Genomic DNA, 18,610 nt, shown 5'->3' with positions numbered 1-18,610 from the left:
TCCTGGCAGGAAGGCCAAACAAAGTGTGAGCCCCCAAGGCATGCTTCAAAGGGGAAGGTAGACACACACTAGAAGGCTGCTCTTTTGTTCTGGTGTACAGGTTAGGATTGGGGACAGAGATGGGAAAATAGTTGCCAAACCAGTTTTTCCAATGGTGTGTAGCCCTTCAATAGCCACACCTCTAGGGTGGACTGCCGAGCTCCAAACACCGAAAGAGGAGTTCTGCCATCTTGAGAGTAGGCAGAGTAATGTATTCTGTAACAGCTAGATGCCACGCTTGACAGGTGTTGTACTTGGCCCTTTCTGCAGGGCCATTCACAAAAACTTTTTTCCCTTCACCGTCCTGTTTTCTGAACACATTTGTGTTGTCTTTTTAGACTCTGCACACTTTACCATTGCTCACCATTGCTAAAGTGCTAGTGATATCTCCTTTAAAAATGGTCAAATTGGTTTACACCCAATTGGTACATTTAATTTACGTACGAGTCCCTAGTAAAATGGTAGTAAATATACCAAGAGCCTATAAATGAAATGCTACTGGTAAGGCTGCAGAATTGATTGTGCCACCCGCTTAAGTATCCTTTTAAACATGTCTCGGACCTGCCATTGCACCCTGTGTGTTCAGTTGTAAACTGCCATTACGACCTGGCAAAATACATCTTTTTTCCTTTTTAATACATGTATATCACCCCTAGGATAGGCCCTATGCAGGCCCTAGGAAAACATTGGGTTGCCTTAATACATTTGATAAGTGCTAACTTTCAATTGGGAGCAAGTAGGAATATCAGGTTTGGCGTCTAAGGAATTGTATTTAAAAATAATCTTTTCAATTGTAAAGTCGGATTTTAAGTTACAATTGTGAAAAGGCCATTTTTAGAAAGTTAGCATTTTCTGGTTCTAACAGATGCTGTGCCCGCCTGCACGTCAGACTCGAAGATGGACGGAGAGCCCGTTGAGAGCTGAGCTGCCCATCTACATGCTAGGGAAAATTCACAGTGCGCAAACTGTTGCTGTAACTGTCGCGAGGGGAAACTTGCTTGCTCTCTGCCTATGCCTCGGCCACGTTGGCATCCCTGCTGACTTCCAGCCTAATCTCTTCATTCCCCTAGCCCACTAGGCCACTAGCCCATCGTAGTCACTGCATTCATCTCACACGGGGAGCCGGGTGAGTTTGGGCATGCGGCAGGGTGTGCAGCAGGGCGGTTGTGGTTCTTGCGGCAAGGAGTAGACTGAGATAGGTGCTGAGGGGGGGATACTTTACCCCTTTGGTTTGTACCGGCGAAGGCGGAGCAACATTGCCTAGGGGCGAATTGACTCTATCAAGTCCATCGAGCTCTGGTTTTTGGAGCTGCTCCAGAGGTGCTGCTTTGGGCACTGGAGCCAGTGCTGTTCTAGGACAATCGCACCATAATTGACTACCAGCTACTCTGTCAGCTCTACCTGGTGCCATATTGCAGTGCACCGCCTACAGCTTCAAGTCTAAAGTCTAATAGTAACCAAGTTTACATTTGTGCTTTGGGTTGGTGTGGGTGAAGGCGGCGGCTGTCACCAAGTGCAATAAGTCCAGAGGAGGAAGTAAAGGGATGTGCTGGATTGTGCAAGGAGGAGCGGCCTAAGGCCCACAAGTCCCACACTGCCCGAGGACACTGCCATCAATTCTGTGCCTGGAGGCACGTATAATCACAGCGGGGGCTCCAGCGGCGCTAAGAGCGGGCCAGTCTGTGCCCATCTGCAGCCGGACAAGGTGAGGCTAGGCTCCTATCTAGCGCCTGTGTTAAGACTAAGGACAAGCGAAATCACCTGTAAGTTCTAATTTTTACCTTGCATCGCTACTATAGGGGACGTCACCTCACTCTGACATTTAATACCTGCTTGCCTCAAATTATTTACTTAAAGAGCTAATGTAGTGCAGCTGCAACCACCCTGATTACTATAGTAGCCACTACCTTCATCCATCAAGTAGCTATGGGGAAGCGTAAATGCCCAGGTGTGATGCACCCTGGTCAAGTATCAACTTCAAGATTAGGGTACATCAATAGACCGAATGTTACACCGAGCTATAGGGGTGGTGGCTATAGGGATCGAGCTGACAGAGATGATGTCCATCACTCCACTCTGGATGCTTTGCCTATTACTCAAACCATCGTCAAGCCAAATGAGATTGAGAATGAGGGGGAGGGGAAGGAGGGTAGGGCAGAGCGTCTCCAATGATGTTGACAATGTAAGGACAGATATGAGCTTTGGGCAGTCCTCGATGTAAGAAAGTGGCATGGAAGTGCTACAGTCAGCTAGGAAAAGATGGAAGGGCCCAGGACCAGGAGGCTAACAGCAAAAATCCACTGCTTCCGACTAATTGTGAAATCCTGGCCTGTGAGCAAGTTCCAGCGGGGGGGGGTTACGGGGGGTCACGCCCAGGTTGGGTGGAAAACCTGGTGGGAGACATCATAGCCAAAGTGAAAGCCACCCTTCAAACTGAAATATGCCCCTAGTTGAGTAAATTATAGCAGTGGAGCAAATAGGTAGAGATTTGCTCAATTTACCTGCTACGTTAAATGGTGTACGAAACAGGCCAGGAGTAAAAGTAACATCACAACCTGATTCACTGATACCCCCTACCCCCACCCACAAACCTTGCCCAGCTGGAAACTCTCTTATTGATGCCAAGAGGGCTTCTATAAGAGATCAAGCTAGCCTAGTTAGCCAGTCCCAACCGATCTCAAGTTCTTCATCAGCACGGAGAATTCAAATAAATTCCAACCACCTCCCAAATAATCACAAAAAAGGTATACCTTTGGCCTTGACTGTTCAACAGATTCACAAACCTTCATTCATAAACTTGCCACCTGCAGCATGCCCGTACGGTTGTTGTTATGTCGGGTGTGCTGCCTTTAAGGAAAGGGCAAAGGGACTCGCAGGAGGACTTGTTTAACAAATGCCTGCTCTGGCTCACACAAAACAGGGATTATTTGCCTGCATTGGCCAATTCTATTTTACTAACAACTAGAGTAAGTTGGATTGGGTATGTACGCATTGATCGGGATGGTGCCTGTGTTATTGTGAACTTTAATAGCCCTATACCAGCTGCTTAGCTTTTAAAAGATGAGATCCACAGGCAGGTTCATGGCTTACTCATTAGTCTCTTACACTTGGGTTATTTGTATCGACCTGCGACGCATGTATTAGGGGCCTATGTTCCTGGACCCGCGGAGCCTCTTACCGTAAGCTGAGTAGACCATCAGGCACATTGCAGCCTGGTTTATGGGGTCCTGACTACCAACATATTTAAAGCACTGGAGGATGTGGATTGACTCCACAAAATGGGGATCTTGAGAGCAGCAGACCTGACTTGTGGCCCTTAGGGATACTTTCAATCCTCTTTTAGATATCACAATGGATGTTATGACTGGCCCCTCAAACCCTGTGTGAACACTGTGAGAAGTGACCTTTGAATTAATGGGTCAAAATTTGTGGGACGGTTGAGCCTGTTTGGCTGCGATAATGTTCTTCCAGTCTCTATAGCTCGAGAAGCGTTAGTTGTAGGATAAAATAGAAGGATATGATCCCCAGGTAGTACCATTATCCATATATTTACAACACAGGTAGTTGACACTTTTGAGATCCAAGTAAGACGCCCTAGTGAATTAAACCTCTTAAGAACAATCTATAACAAATCTGTAAATATGGTCTTTTGGAATTTAGCAGGGTTAAAAAGTTAACTCCTGGACCCTGAATGGCACGAATATGTAGAACACATCCAACTTTGCTTTTTTTCAAGAGACATGGGTGATAGATCTGCCTTATAAACTTGGGTATAATACCTATTGTGTTGAAGCTATTACCTCATTGAGTGGTAGACCTTCAGGAGGATTGGTTTTATGGAGAAAAATCACGTTAGATGTTGAAATAAGAGTTCATCAAATAGATTCACCTGATATCCTTGGAGTGAGCCTAAGTTCAAGCAATGGTAAGCTTTTACAGCTGTTTAACGTTTTTATTAGGCCAATAATAAGTAATCTCGAGCCACACTTTTTGGAATTATTGGGAAATGCCCTAAGATGTGTAGCTCCAAATAATATAGTTATAGCGGGTGGTGATTTTAACTGTACTTAAAAACCTATTATTTGATTAGAACTAGTGATGGAGGAGGAAGACTTAGACATTGGGGTCCCACAATTTGTAGCAGGTCCATTGGTCCTGTGCTCTATAGCTGCTATGCAACTGCTACTTTTTGCGTTAGAACATGGATTAAGGGCATGTAACGGCCGAACCATGCCCGAAAGTAAAGATAAGTAAGTAAGTAAGAAAGTAAGAAAGTAAATCATTATATACCTTAAAAAGGTCAAATACTCAGGCTAAGATAGATTACATCCTACATAGTACAGAAGAATGGCAAAGAATAACGACCTTTAAAATTGATGACAAGGAAATAGTGATAATTTTCCCTTGTGCTTAGAAACTGCAGGGTGCTTCACTGAAATACAGCTAGAGATGAAGAAGAAACTGCAACGGCCCCTTGGAAATAACTGATGGTCAATAAAGTGGCCCCTTATTGTGAATAATGCTGAGACCATGACTGAAATATATAACCTCTTTTCCAAAGTGCTTGGTCCTCATGTAGAATGTGTCCAATCTTTAACATCAATTACGGTTATCCATTAGTCTGCTTTGACTGCCCTAAGACCATCACTGACAAAAGCTATCACATGTAAAGAAATGACATCGAAAGATTTACAGAGTAATCCTCGGTACAATAAGCTATGTAAAGACTGAGCCAATCCCAATTAATAGAGGTGTGAGACAGGGTTGCATGCTCGCACCTACCCTGTTATCCTTCTTTATTTATGATGTTGTTGACCATCTGAACAATTGCAGTTATGACTCTCAAAGCTCTGCAGGTCTGCGGTTCCAGTATTGCTTTTTGCTGATACTATTCTGCTCTCGCAGAATCTGAGGGGTCTCCAAAACCTTTTAGAAAGCTTCAATGAATAATGTACTGGAAAGGGATTGGAAACTATCATTAGCAAGTCCAAATGTACTACTTTAAAACACAATAGGACCTTTAACCCCTTCGATGCTCATGACGAGCTCAGCTCGTCATGAGGTATACCTCTCGTGTGCTCCTGACGAGCTGAGCTCGTCATGACCACACCCATTTACATTAGGGCCCAGCACAGGAGAAGGATACCATCAGCAGCGATGGTGTTAAGAAAAAACATCCATGTTGCTAAGAAAAATCTTGAAATGGTCTCACATTTTATTTATCTGGGTATTACTATAGATTCTAGGGTGTTGTGGAATCCCCAAATAAATCATGCAAAAACGATTCTCACACGTGGTGCAGGGGCGGTCTCTAATAAATATCAGTAGATAGTACAATAAAAGCTGTTATTGCAGCTACTGAGGTTTACAAGTACAAAGCCCAGGCCGCAGCATTGTATGGGGCTGAGCTATGGGCCATTGAGGAAAATAAATTCATGAGGGGATATTAGGCCTACCGGCAGTTACACCACTAAAGCTTCATTTCCACGATCTTAAAACAGATAGAGCATATTGCAAACTTGAGACCTCTGCTCTTTTGGGTAAAGTTGTGGATGATACAAGAGTTGGATCATTATAAAGAAGGCCTTGGAGAAATAATACTCTTAGATGAACTGTAAACTCTTCCCTGGCTGCGTTATGGGAAAGCATGGTTCCTTAATCTTTGTTTAAGTGAATATTGGGACTAGCCACAAACACTGCCACAGAACTCCCAGAAATAGTTGAAGCAGATAAATTAGGAGTATCTGCTGAATATACTGCATAGTTACCCAAGTATAGGTAGATTAATTACACAGTTTTTGGAAGCCAAGCCTTTTCCAGGGTTTGAGGAGTTGGATGGTGTATACCCTCTCCTGGCAAGAACAGTATATTTGAAGTTTCTTTTAACCTTCAAATGAAACCTTATAAAACAAAATGGAACTCGGATAATGGGTAAAACGCTGAATCCCTTTGCACTTTAGGAACTGCAGAAAGTATTTCACATTTTTTTTTATTCCTTTGCACAGTTTATGATAAGATTAGAAAGAAGTCGATTCGCCCTCTCTGTCAGAAGTTGGGATTTAGAAAGCACCAGGAAGCTCTGAGAATTTTGAGGCACAAAATGTCGCCCTATGTTGTTTTTAGCTTGAGTAGGTATTAGCAGTGGCAATTGCACAGAAAACAAGCATTGGCATAGCCAATAGGTCTCGCTTTTGGGACCTTATAAGTATTTAGTCATGCAGCACAATATCCTTGGTGCAACAACATCAAATGTTGCATGGCTAAACACTTAGAAGGTCCCAAAGGCAAGACCTATTGGCTATGCCAATGCTTGTTATTATTAAGCTTGCGAATGCCACAGAAAGAGTACTCTGTACTTTCTGTTGTTTAATGCAGACTGTCTGAATTTAAAGTCCTGGAAAGCAGCCAGGGGTTTGGACAAACTCGCCATAATGCGTTTTAAAAACGCCCTCTTACAATCGAAAATATTCTGTCTTATTGTTTGAAGTGAACAATTTAGAGCAAATTAGTGCTGTGCTTTTACTCAGTTTTCGGAATCCCTAAAAGTACCGAACCTCAGGCGCAAAAGAAACGAAGATAATGTGTTACATTAATGATACCAAGGTATTACAATTTAGAGGAAAACAAGTCGGCCAAAATAACACCTTTTTTGTGTAGTATGTAGATCACGCTACAATATGGCTTTCACGCAGCAAATAATGTTTAAAATGTAATAGCCATTCGGCGACTACATTCAGGGCCAATCTTCAATGTGGCCAATCGTTCCGATCTAGCTCATTACAAAATATCCAGTCCTAGTTCAGAATACATAACGTAGCCCTCACGACGAGTCACTCGGTTCCAGGTAGCGGAACCGAGTGACTCCACTACCTGGAACCGAGTGACTCGTCGTGGGGGCTGCATTATGTATTCTGAACTAAGACTGGATATTTTGTAATAAGGTAGATCAGAACGATTGGCCACATTGAAGATTGCCCCACGACTTAGAGCCTTTCAGCGACACATGCACAAGCACTGTTACTCAGCACGATTGACCTTTGCAGTTCACTTTTGAAAGTGTTTTAACTCTGTCAATACGGAACATTATACTTTGCCTGCGTCAGTCCGGCCGGGTTGGAATTATCATCCGCTGAGCTATTACCTGGACCAAATTTGTGCTCAACAGCCCTGAAGAAGTTGCGGAGCAGTTCTCCTTAATGCGACAAAACACGTGTCGGCTGGCTTGTTCAACGTGCATTGTTTTTGGCAAGGGATTAAAAGATTGAACTTCCTACCAACATCATTTCAAGACTGTTCCTTCCATCTGGAAATATACCTTTTGTTTCTATGTACCCCAGTGTTCACATGGACTTGCTTCTCTTTTATGTGTGCCTAGGCGTTTGAGTTTTGCTTGTTTGGTGTGGGTGTTGCCCACACTTATTCGAGGGGTTATAGTGCTTATCCCCTTGCCTAGCTCGCACCATACATACCATGTTTGTAAATGTGTACCTATTTGCGTATATTAGCTGAGCGCCTGGAATAATCCCTGACCTAAAAACCCTTGTTTGAAGTACATAAACTCTTAGCCAAAGAGCTACAGAGATGGTATCTTGTGCTCGAGTTCCCCAATTAGCAAGGAGATAGTATTCAATGTAAACTCAAACTAGGTAGTTAGTAACACACACACAGAATCACACTATTTTCGCAAAGGCTGCCTGATGTGTGTGTGTGAAACGAAAACAAAATACGGACAAAACACATTCAATCAGACACTGCAGGAGTAAATATCGTTACGTTGTGTCTGTGTGTGGGGGGGGGGTCTACGCCACTAGAGAATACCACAAGTGCACTGTGCACAAGTGGCACTGCGGCTGAACACACTCAGAGCAGCAGGAGTGCTTCGAAGCACTTCTTTTAGAGAGGGCGAGGTAGTGTTGAGCCCCGTTTCCTGTCAGTGACCCCAGCGGTTAGTGACCCCTAGTGCTGGTCCAGGTGACTTTTGACCTCCGTAAAGTGAGGTGGCGTGGATTTTGTGTTAACACACCTCTGCTCGGCTCCACACAGCAGCCTCTGAAGCATCGTTTCTAAGGTGAAAGCAGCTGACACGGACTCCACAGACCATGTACGAAGACAGTGAGGTCACTACCTGTCTCTCTCGCTGGAAGCAAGCCGCCGGTCCACAAACAGCGAGGCGCGTGCACCACCCTGTTGAATGGATGTGTAAGGGGGAATACCATGTAAAAGGTTTAATTACACAGCCTCTTGCTGCATCATTTCATAGGGTGAATGGACTTGTATGCAGCACCAAACCTGCACGCTCTTATTACTGGACAGCATTTTTTTGTTTGATTTAGAAAAGGGCTTGGACTGCAATATGTGTGAGGGTAAAGGAAAAACGGGAACAGAAAAGGTGAGTTTGGAAAGACAGATCAAGGCAAGATGAGACATGTGGAGAAGGGGAAGGTTGTGAATTTTTTTTGTACGAAAGAACATAAAAAAAAAGACGTGCGGCCGAGTGGTGCGTGCGCGAGGGTCAAAAGCAGACATGGCAGGAGCTACAAGACGTGCGGCCAAGTGGTGCTAATGACCCGTAAAAGACAGATGGCGGCTGCGTGCGTTCACGTGAACGCAAGCGCTAGGCCAGCCAGTAGCACTTTGAAAACTCACCTACTAAATGTCTCGCAGATCAGCGCATGCGCTGACTCAGCAAGACCTAAAACGTAGGTCTAAAGTTTTAACATTTTTAAAATAATGTATTAATTGCTTATCTCAATCTGTTTTTATTTTTTCGTTCTTATTGTTTAAAAGATTAAATGTATTTTACTGTAACTTTATGGATAATAAGCGAAATAGAGTTCGAAAGCGGGTTCTAACCATTTGGTTCCTGCAGCCTGGGTCTCATAAGTGGGTGTAGCAGGCAGTGAGTCTTTGTGTATTGCTCCCAGACAGTGATACAAAAGAACATAGATGTTGGCAGGATGGGGCTATTTCTGACTTGATGAGGGGGAGGAGCTTTCACCTACCACACGTGCAGATCACAAACGTTGTGCCTAAGCATGCTGACAAAGGTGTGACACTAGTTTTTTGTGAACCTAGACAACGTAGAGCAAGGGAAGGGAGGCATAAAATTCCAAGCACTTCTGGGGGTGGAACCCAGTAGAACGTTCTCCTCCTTCAGAATGGGCTCCAGGTATAAATAATGGACGCTCAGTCCCAACTCTTCATTACACCTCTGGTCCAGTGGAGTACTAAGCAGGACTGCTCTGCTGCTTTGCAAGAAGGACTGCTACTCTCGTTTTGGTGTCATATACATAAGGGCTTGTTTTTTATAAATTACTGTTGAATTATCTTTGTGTCATGTTTCTTTCTTGTAAACACAAGAAGATGATGGACGGAGTTCTGAAACTTTTCAAACACTCAACCCCTGACACAGATCTGGGTTTCTTTCTTGTTGAACAGTTTTGGTACTTGTAAATGCTTTGCACGTTTTCCTATGACAAACTGACTGCTCGAAGCCACAGCTACCCAGGGTTGAGCTGAGGTTTTGCAAACGAGCCTGACTGCACCAACGACTGGTTTGTGAGTTTATTACACAGTGAGGTCGCTCAACCACACCAAAAATAACCTGCTTTCATCACATCGTGCATTTCCCACCATCAAAACATGACTAATGGTAAATTTGAATTTGAATAATGTGGTTGAATGATGGCACCAAAGGCACTTTCACTGTCTCTTGTCTGTAGTTACACAGACGTTCTTTGTATTGATCTAGAATGTTAAACCTAGTCGATTTTATGGTACATATTCGGAGTATGTTGTCTATTATAATCTGGACATGAAAGCACAATGAGACAACGCCAATCCAGCTGATATTCTATTGCTCAAATTGATACCTACTGAAACCCATGTACAATAATGTTTAACTATTTGTGTTTTCAAATTCTGTGCAGTGAATTATGTATACATTAACCGGTGTAAACAAATTGGGATCCACTCCTTACCTATTATGATTGGGACCTTTTTTTTTTTTTAACTGTGAGCCATTTTTCACTGTGTTTGGAACATTGATACTTAAAATAATCACTGTGGAATATAGATAGTCATGTGATCAAGACACACATAGGGTCGAAACTCGTTGTCGTGTTCCTGTCTGTGAGCTGGAAACGCACTCTGTGCAGTGGTTTTCAGTTTGCCTTCCCTCACACACTGATGCATCGTGTGAGTTAGCAGGTCTGCACTTCACACATCTATCAGTCACACACCTGACAGGCCATAAGGCCCTCATGTTCACGAGCTGGTTTCTGGGCTCTGCTATCGTAGCTTATCATTTAGAGGGTTTTGGTTGTATATAGATAAGTATGTGAGATATTGGGCAAGTTGAGTGAAGTTTAGAGATGTGCTCTCAATATATTGTAGTATAGCTTTCAATAAAAGGAAAGTTTAAAACACCATTTGGGATGGAAGAAAAGCTTCCTTTAAAAGACAAATAATATTTTTTGTTTTCTGTTTGCTCCACATGATCTTTACGAACAATTGATGACCAGGGCAGCCTCCTCTCCTTTCTGATATTTTACACTACCGTGCACGTTTTCCATCATTTTAGACTTCGCTGCTACATAAAGATGCACCACAACAAAAAGATAAAAGCAAGTATATTTGTCATGTTCCAAGCAACCGCCTCTCGAATCTACTGCTATAATTCTTTTAAAATCCGGTGCGCCACAGCAGACAAATGGGGTTGATTAAATGAGACAAATTATACACAGCCATCTATTTTTAAAAGACTGCTTTTTACTATCCATTACAAATATTTTATTATTTCTTTAGAAGAGTAAATTACTGTTTTGTAATGATCAATTACATGCCCTGCAGCCATTGATATAAATGAGATTTCTTTTAGCTCAGAGAAGTAACATGAGAAAAAGCTTGTCCTCTCGAAAAGCTATTCTTTATGCTAGGAATATGTTGACCGCTTCCTTGTCCTTTGACTTGACACTAATTTCAAGGGTGCTTCGATGCACATTGATGCATTGCATACGTGCTCCCCTGCTGGGCTGCATTCTGCTAGGATGTCATAGGATGTTTGTTTCTGGTCCCGAGGACCTGGCTTGGCAGTTCGTGGTGGACTGTTCCTCGTGGGAATAGTCCATGGTCAAGACAACGCCACCGAGTCTAGCAACTCATCGTGCTACATCTCTCCTTACCACAACATGGCCCTCAAGATCACACTATATCACACCCCACCACCACACCACTGTCCTACACAGCTCAACGCAAAGCACATGACAGGAAGTCACACTGCACAACGCAACACCTCCTAGCAAATCATTATACTACACCCTCGCATTACCACAACATGGCACTCAAGATCTCACTGTATCACACCACACCACTGTCCACCACAGTTCACTGCATACCACATGACAGGAAGTCAAACTGTACAAGTCACACTGTTTCACTGCTGTGGTCTCAGTAGGAAGTGGCGGAGAGCTTTGATTATTATAAACAGTGAATATCCAGAACTGAGGCGTGAGCCGGGAGCTAAGCTAGCGCTTACTTACATTGTTTAACTGCATTACTGCCATTGTTTTTATCTCACTATTCACGTGTTCTTACCTAATCTGTGCCGTTTTTTAAAGGAAATCTTTTTGCTGCTGTCCTCAGGGGAACGCTTTGTAGAAAGGTGGGAGGACTCTGTCCTATTCGGGCAGGGGCTCTGATAGCTGGTTGCGGTTCCCCGGAGTGGCTGGAGTGTGTCCGCAATCTTGGGGAGGTACCGCTGGGTTTGCAGGCTAGTGGTTGCAGCCTCGCCTGCCTGTTCACCTCATTTGCTATAAATGCAGACACTTAGGCGCTCGCGCAGTGGACACACGCAGCGGGCGTGCCAAAGGCAAGCCCATCTGTGCCTGTCCAGGGCGTCGCCTGTCGCCAGGACCCCTGCATCTTTCTCAGGTGATTCTCTTAGATATACACGGGTAGAGCTTCTGGGTATGGCCTCCAAGTGCCTTTCGGCACCTTGGGCTTTTCAGGAGCCGACTTTTGAGTGAGAATTGTGTGCTTTTAAGGTGGATTCCGGGGAGCAGTTTTTATGTTCACCCAACTTCACCGAATATAGGTTTTTTAGCCTTAACTGTCGCTCTCTGGTGAGGCACCATGCTGAGGTATTTGACCTTTTAATAGATGAAACTGATGCCCTCTTCCTTACAGAAACCTGGCTCACCCTGGAAGCAGTGGCGGAGACATGGCTAGCCCTCCCCGATGGCTATACGCTAAACAGCATCAACAGAGAGGGAGAGGGGGCGGTATCGCTGTGGTGGCTAAAGAAGCCTATGCAGCTAGCCTGGCCAAGGAGGGGATAGCGGGCTGTGAAAGCGCTCTGTTTAAAATTAAGCTTAGCTGTAATCTTACAATGTCTGGTCTTTTCATCTATAGACCCCCTGGACCTTCTGGAATATTTTGTGAAGATCTAGTGAATAAAATCGGACAATTGGCCAGCAAGGCGGTAAACTTTACCATCTTGGGGGATCTTAACCTTCACCTTGAGATGGAAGGAAAGGCTGAGATCGCCAGCTTTTTGGCGGACTTGGAAGCCTTCCAGCTGCCGCAACATGTCCTTGAAGGTACTCATGTGGCTGTTCACTTGCTGGATCCCAATTTTTCCAATCTCAATTGTTTACAAACTTTCTCCCCGGTCCCTCAGGCTTGGATGGATCATTCATTGGTAATATTCTCCCTGCAGTGGCTGGGCAGAGTTCATGTGGCCCGTCCAGCCTCTGTGCAAAAACGGCCCTGGCACAAGCTAGCCCATGATGTGCTTGCTACGTGGTTAGCGGAGCATAGACCCCAACATCCCTCAGACATCGTGGGGGCGAACTTGTGTTTTCACGACTGGTTGTTGGCCGGTTTGGATTGTTGCATCCCGGCCAAACGGGGTGGCAAAGGTCGCGGGCCTTCGAACCCATGGTTTAATGACTTACTAACTCAGGCAAAGAAGGGGTGCAAGTAGCTGGAGAGTGCCTGGCGCCGCTCCTACGAGGCTTCTGCAAAATTAGAATATCGAGCGGCGGTTAAGGAATACCATAAGCTTATCCGAAGAACGCGGGCGGAGTTTGTAGCTAATAAAAACTTGGCTAGCTCCGATCCCGCCAAGACAATTTTCTCCCTGCTCAAAAATATGAAGAGAGTGGGCGCGACTAGTGTCTCCCCTATAACCTCTAACCATCAATGCGAGGCATTAGCACATCACTCGGTGAATAAAGTAGAGCTGATTTATCAGGGCCTTTCAAATGAGACTATTCCTGGGTTGACATTATGGAGGGCAACTTTCTGTCTTTCTTCCCTTTGCTGATGCCCCAGGAATTTGAGGCCTTGTGCTTCAAAATTAAGTCTGGCTCTTCAGCTGACCCAATGTCATCTGCCCACTTCCGCCAGTTCCACTCATTTATTGCCCCGTGGGTCTAGAATTGGCCAATTTGTCTCTGAAACTAGCCTCTATCCCCAAGGCGTGGAAGCACGCTAAAGTCATTCCGTTGATAAAAAAAGTTGTCTCTTGATCCGGAAGACCCTGGCAACTATTGCCCCATATCTCAGCTGCGTTTCCTGGCCAAGCTGGTGGAAGCACATGTAAACTCCATCCTGTCCAAATTTATCGATGAGTTTAACATCTTCGATTCTCCTAAACATGGGTTTCGCCCTCGCCATAGCACCGAGTCAGCACTCTTAGCTGTGACGGAATCCATTCGGACTAGGCTGGATGTGGGAGACTCCGCGGCCTTGGTCCTATTGGACCTAAGCTCCGCTTTTGATACGGTGTCTCATGCGATCCTTCTTGAACGTCTCCGTGCAGTTGGAATCAGGGGTGGTGCCATGGATTGGATCCGGTCCTTCCTGGTAGGGCGGTCCTTCCAGGTTTCAGTGCCGCCTTTCCACTCCCAAGATTATGCCCTGCGCCAGGGGGTACCTCAGGGCTCTATTTTGAGCCCGCTGTTGTTTAACCTTTATGTGAAACTCTTGGCGGAAATGGCTAGAGGCAGGGGGCTGTCCTTGGTGTCGTACGCAGACGACACCCAGCTGGTGATTGCCTTTTCTAAAAACTGCTGTGCAAACCTGGAGAAGTTTAAGGAGGATTTGTCGGTCATCTCGGATTGGATGAGGGCTAACTTTCTTCAATTAAATGCCAGCAAATCCGTGATCTTACTGTTAGGGAAGGACCAGGAACTCTGGTCCGAACAGTGGTGGCCTGACCATCTTAAACCTGCCTCGTCACCCAAGGAGGCGATTAAGAACCTGGGTGTCTGGTTCGATAATGGATTGACATTTGAGAAACAGACAAAAGCCGTTGCCGCTGTCTGCCTTGGGCTCTTGAGAGGACTGAGACCCTTGCTTGGTTTTTTCCCTCCCAGAGTGCGCCAGACTATTGTGCAGGCTTCCATTCTTGCTAGGCTCTCTATATCTAGGGTGCTAACAAAGCTACCATCAAACGCCTGCAGAGGGTTCAGAACGCGGCGGCGCATCTGTTAGTGGCTCTAACCAGATCCTGTTCGGTGGTGCATGTGCTCCCTAAGCTTCATTGGCTGCCCATCGAACAGCGTATTCAGTTTAAGGTGCTGTGCATCTCTCATGAAATCTTGATGCACCAAGCCCCTGCTGGGTTATCCTGTGTACTGAAGCCCTATATGCCCAGACGCGCTGTGAGATCTGCCTACCGGGGGCTTGTCTGTGTCCCTCGAGTGTGGAGAGCGAGGGCTGGGGGACGTTCGTTTAGCCTTTTAGCGGCTAAACTCTGGAACTCTCTCCCAGCTCACATCAGAGGTATTCTGGCTGTTTCCATTATCTGATGTTTAGGTGCCTGCAGCTCTCCCTGTCTTCTCTCTGGTTTCTGGTTTGCACTGGGACACCTTGTTGCTGAGGCAGCCATGCGCATTACAAATCCCAAATAAAATAAAAAATAAAATATCATAATCATGTAGCGTTGGAGTTAGTGGCTACCAAAAAACTGTCCAATTGCGTTGCTTTCGAATTTTATAAAGCCTCTTGTTAGGCATGTGTGTGCAGAATTGTGGATTTATACAAGAAACTCCACGCACAGAAACGGGAGAGGAAAATGCGTGCTTGATGCAGTAGGAAACTTTGAGTGCGAGGAAGATTAATTATGTTGTTGTAGTTGTGTACACCTCCCGGGAATTCATCCTTGCCCCAGTATTGGAACTTTCATAGATTCCCATGCTTTGTATCATTCCCCGTCGTCGGACTGGGAGTCTCGGTAATAAAAAATATCATAGTAGTAGGTACAAAAGAGAAAGGAAAGGCTTAGGCCTCATTCCCTTTTGTAACATATCAGCCTCTTTTTGTAAAAGAGACCAAACTCTAGGCGTCAGCCAATCAGAAGAGCCTCACCCTTAGAACCTTCCTGAAGGAACCTCAGAGCCTCAGATTTTCTACCGCACGTTGTGCTAGGGAGTCTCCATTGAGCTCTGCTCTATTTCTACTCTTTTGAACTCATTTATATAGATATTTCTTCAGATTTTTCTTCAGATTCTTCAGGAAACACCTTTCTTCATCAAAATGGCTGAAGTTGAGAAGAAAAAAGCCCTTTTTAAACCCTGTTCCACCTGTGGTAAGAAGAGGCTGTTTGTGGAAGACAAACACAAGGATTGCATTTACTGCCTGTATCCTGATCACAAGGCAGAGGACTGTCGAATTTGCCGCACTCTCTCCACCAAGACCTTGAGAGATCGTGCTGGAAGGCTTCTGACATGGTTGCAGAAGCAGAAGGAGAGGAAACATGGAGTTTCCAGTGATGAGGAGGAATCAGTGTCCTGCGCTTCTTCTAAGAGGTCAGTGAAAAGGGGTAGAGGTTCCCCCTCTTCCTCTACTGGGCGCCCCTCTAAGGCTTCAAGGAAGACCCCCAGTGAGTCTGATGGCCGGGGTTCAGGAGGTTCCCCCCACCGCAGTGGGTCGGGCAAGACTGAATTGGTTACGCCTCCTAAGGGTGAGAAGACAGACCCAGCCTTCAAGAAACCCTCTTCACATTCTTCTGAGAGGAGTTCCAAGTCCTCTACGACGAAGACATCGTCGACGGTGGCTCCGTCGACGACGAGAATGAAGCCCAAGATCCAATTGGTTCCCTCGACGGGCTCGTCGACGGGAGCGTCGACGGCTAAGGCGCCGTCGTCGTCGAAGAAGACCTCGACGACTGCAGCGTCGACGGACAGTATGCCGACAACATCGTCGACGAAGGTGAAGACGTCGTCGACGAAGAAGCCGTCGACGGTGGTGGCGACGACTGCGATACCGACGACGACGTCGTCGACGACGGGCTCGTCGACGACGACGCCGTCGACGATGGTGTCGACGACGAGGTCGACGACGGTGTCGACGACGGTCATGTCGTCGACGAGTGCTTCAACGACGACAACGATTTCAACATCGACGGCGAGCTCGTCGACGGTGGCGTCGACGACGACTTCCTCTATTCCTATCTCGTCGACGAGGATTTCACCGGCGTCGACGGAGCAGCCTACAATATTGGCTGCAGAGAGGAGGGTGACGATTTCTCTTACGAGGATCACGCCTGAAATGACGTCCCCAAGGAGAGTGCCATCATTACCTCCCACACTGTTGCTAGATCAGGAGGACTCTGAGGGAGACGGTCAGGATGGCTTTGATTATGCGAATAGCCCTTCGCAACTACTCATTAAAAGTCAAGAAACTGACTCGGAGGAAGCATATGAACAGGGTGGCGGTTACTACCCACAAACTGATGAGCCAAGGGAATATGAATCACAAGGCATGGTTTCAGTCCCGACATCCTTCCTACATGACCTGCATAAGATGTTGCATGACTATAAATCCAAGGCTGAGCGCCCAGCTCCGAGAAGATCTATTCCATCAACTCCAGTTCGGGGCCACTCTTCAATTGTACCACCTATGCACCCGGTGCAGTCTCCTCCTCAACCACAGCGGCCACTGCCCCAGACTCCTTCTGATCCAGCAGATGATCCGGATAGGGATCAGGATAATGACACAGATGTGTCTTCCGATAATCGTCCGGACTCAGATCAGGATGGAGATGAATACCATGATTACGTCCACCCGGATCAAGCATCGCCACACCAGGACCTAGGCGATTCTCCTCCTGCTGACATCGGTAGTTTTCACCAACTGATGGAACGGGCAGCCGGCCGATTTAAGTTGGTCTTGCCGGCGCAAACAACGGATTGTTTCTTGTATGACTTTAAAGACACTCACCGTAAGTCTACGAGGTCCATTCCGATTGTGGACCATATATGGGAGGAGGGGTTAAAGACCATGAAAAACCCAGCCACGGTAATCCCTGTGCTACCGCGCCTTGACAAGAAGTATAAAGCACCGGAGGATGGACCGGCTGCCCTGACAGGTCATCCTAGGCCGGACTCTGTAATCTCACAGGCGGCGCAGAGGAAGTCACGGAACCCTTCTGCACCCTTAACGGCCCCTCCTGATAAGGATGGACGTCGGTTGGACAGCACAGGCAAGAGATTTTCATCCATCGCTAGCCTTCTGGTTCGCGCAGCCAATGCTTTGGCGATACTGGGACGATATGATCGCCAGTTGTGGTGCGATATAGCTCCTTATTTGGATCAACTTCCTCCAGAATCGGGACTGGACGCCAAGAAGACCTTACAGGAAGGTGAAGCGGTCTCCATGGAGATCATTGATTGTGCCATGGACATTGCCACTACGTCCTTCAGAGCTTTGGCAGGAGCGGCAGTGTTAAGGCGCCAGGGGTGGCTAAAAGCGACGTGGTTTAGACCAGAGATCCAAAATAAGGTCCTGGATCTTCCTTTTGATGGCGAGGCACTCTTCGGCAAACTAATCGACGACACCCTTCAGGAGATAAAAAAGGACACAGAGACGGCTAGATCGTTGGGAACGCTCCAGTACCGCAAAACTCCTTTTAGGGGCACGAGAGGCAGAGGTGGCACTTACAGGGGCGCATATCAACAACAACGCTACTCTTCGACCAGCTCTGGATACCAACCAAATCGCCAATCCTACCAGCAGAGACAGGGCCAGTCCTCTGGTTATACACGGCCATACAATAAGGGCAAGCAGGCTGCCCGTGGACGGGACTCATCTAAACGCCAATAGCGGCCTCCTGGCTCTGCCTACTGTTCCCTCCTCCAGGAGATCATCAGTTGGAGGCAGGGTGTCAAAATTCCTTCTGAATTGGTCCCAAATTACATCGGACCGTTGGGTGCTCAACATAATCAAGCGAGGACATACTTTAGAGTTTACGGAAGTCCCTCCACCCAGACCCCCATCAGCCATACCATCGCGTCATCTTCATCTCCTTCGACTAGAGGTTCAACAGATGCTCCGCAAGGGAGCGGTAGAACCGGTCCCCCCCAGTCAACGGGGCCAGGGCTTCTACTCCAGGTTCTTCCTGGTGAGGAAAACGCGAGACAAATGGCGTCCCATCCTCGACCTCAGGGAGCTAAATGCCTATCTCATCTCCCTATCCTTCAGGATGGTATCCCTGCAGGATGTTTTGAAGATGATCAACCCGGGGGATTATATGGCCACACTCGACCTGGAGGACGCGTACTTC

General features: G+C 46.3%; 1 protein-coding gene across 1 annotated transcript in view; it reads left to right on the top strand.

The window, feature by feature from the left end:
* The window catches only part of DDX10 (DEAD-box helicase 10), an 832,256-nt gene that overhangs the window by 678,329 nt on the left and 135,317 nt on the right, over window positions 1-18,610 (top strand). The window lies entirely within an intron of this gene.

The sequence above is a fragment of the Lissotriton vulgaris genome, chromosome 8, assembly GCF_964263255.1.
Source record: "Lissotriton vulgaris chromosome 8, aLisVul1.2, whole genome shotgun sequence".
NCBI classification, from domain to species: Eukaryota; Metazoa; Chordata; class Amphibia; order Caudata; family Salamandridae; genus Lissotriton; species Lissotriton vulgaris.
This window is presented reverse-complemented; position numbering and strand designations above follow the sequence as displayed.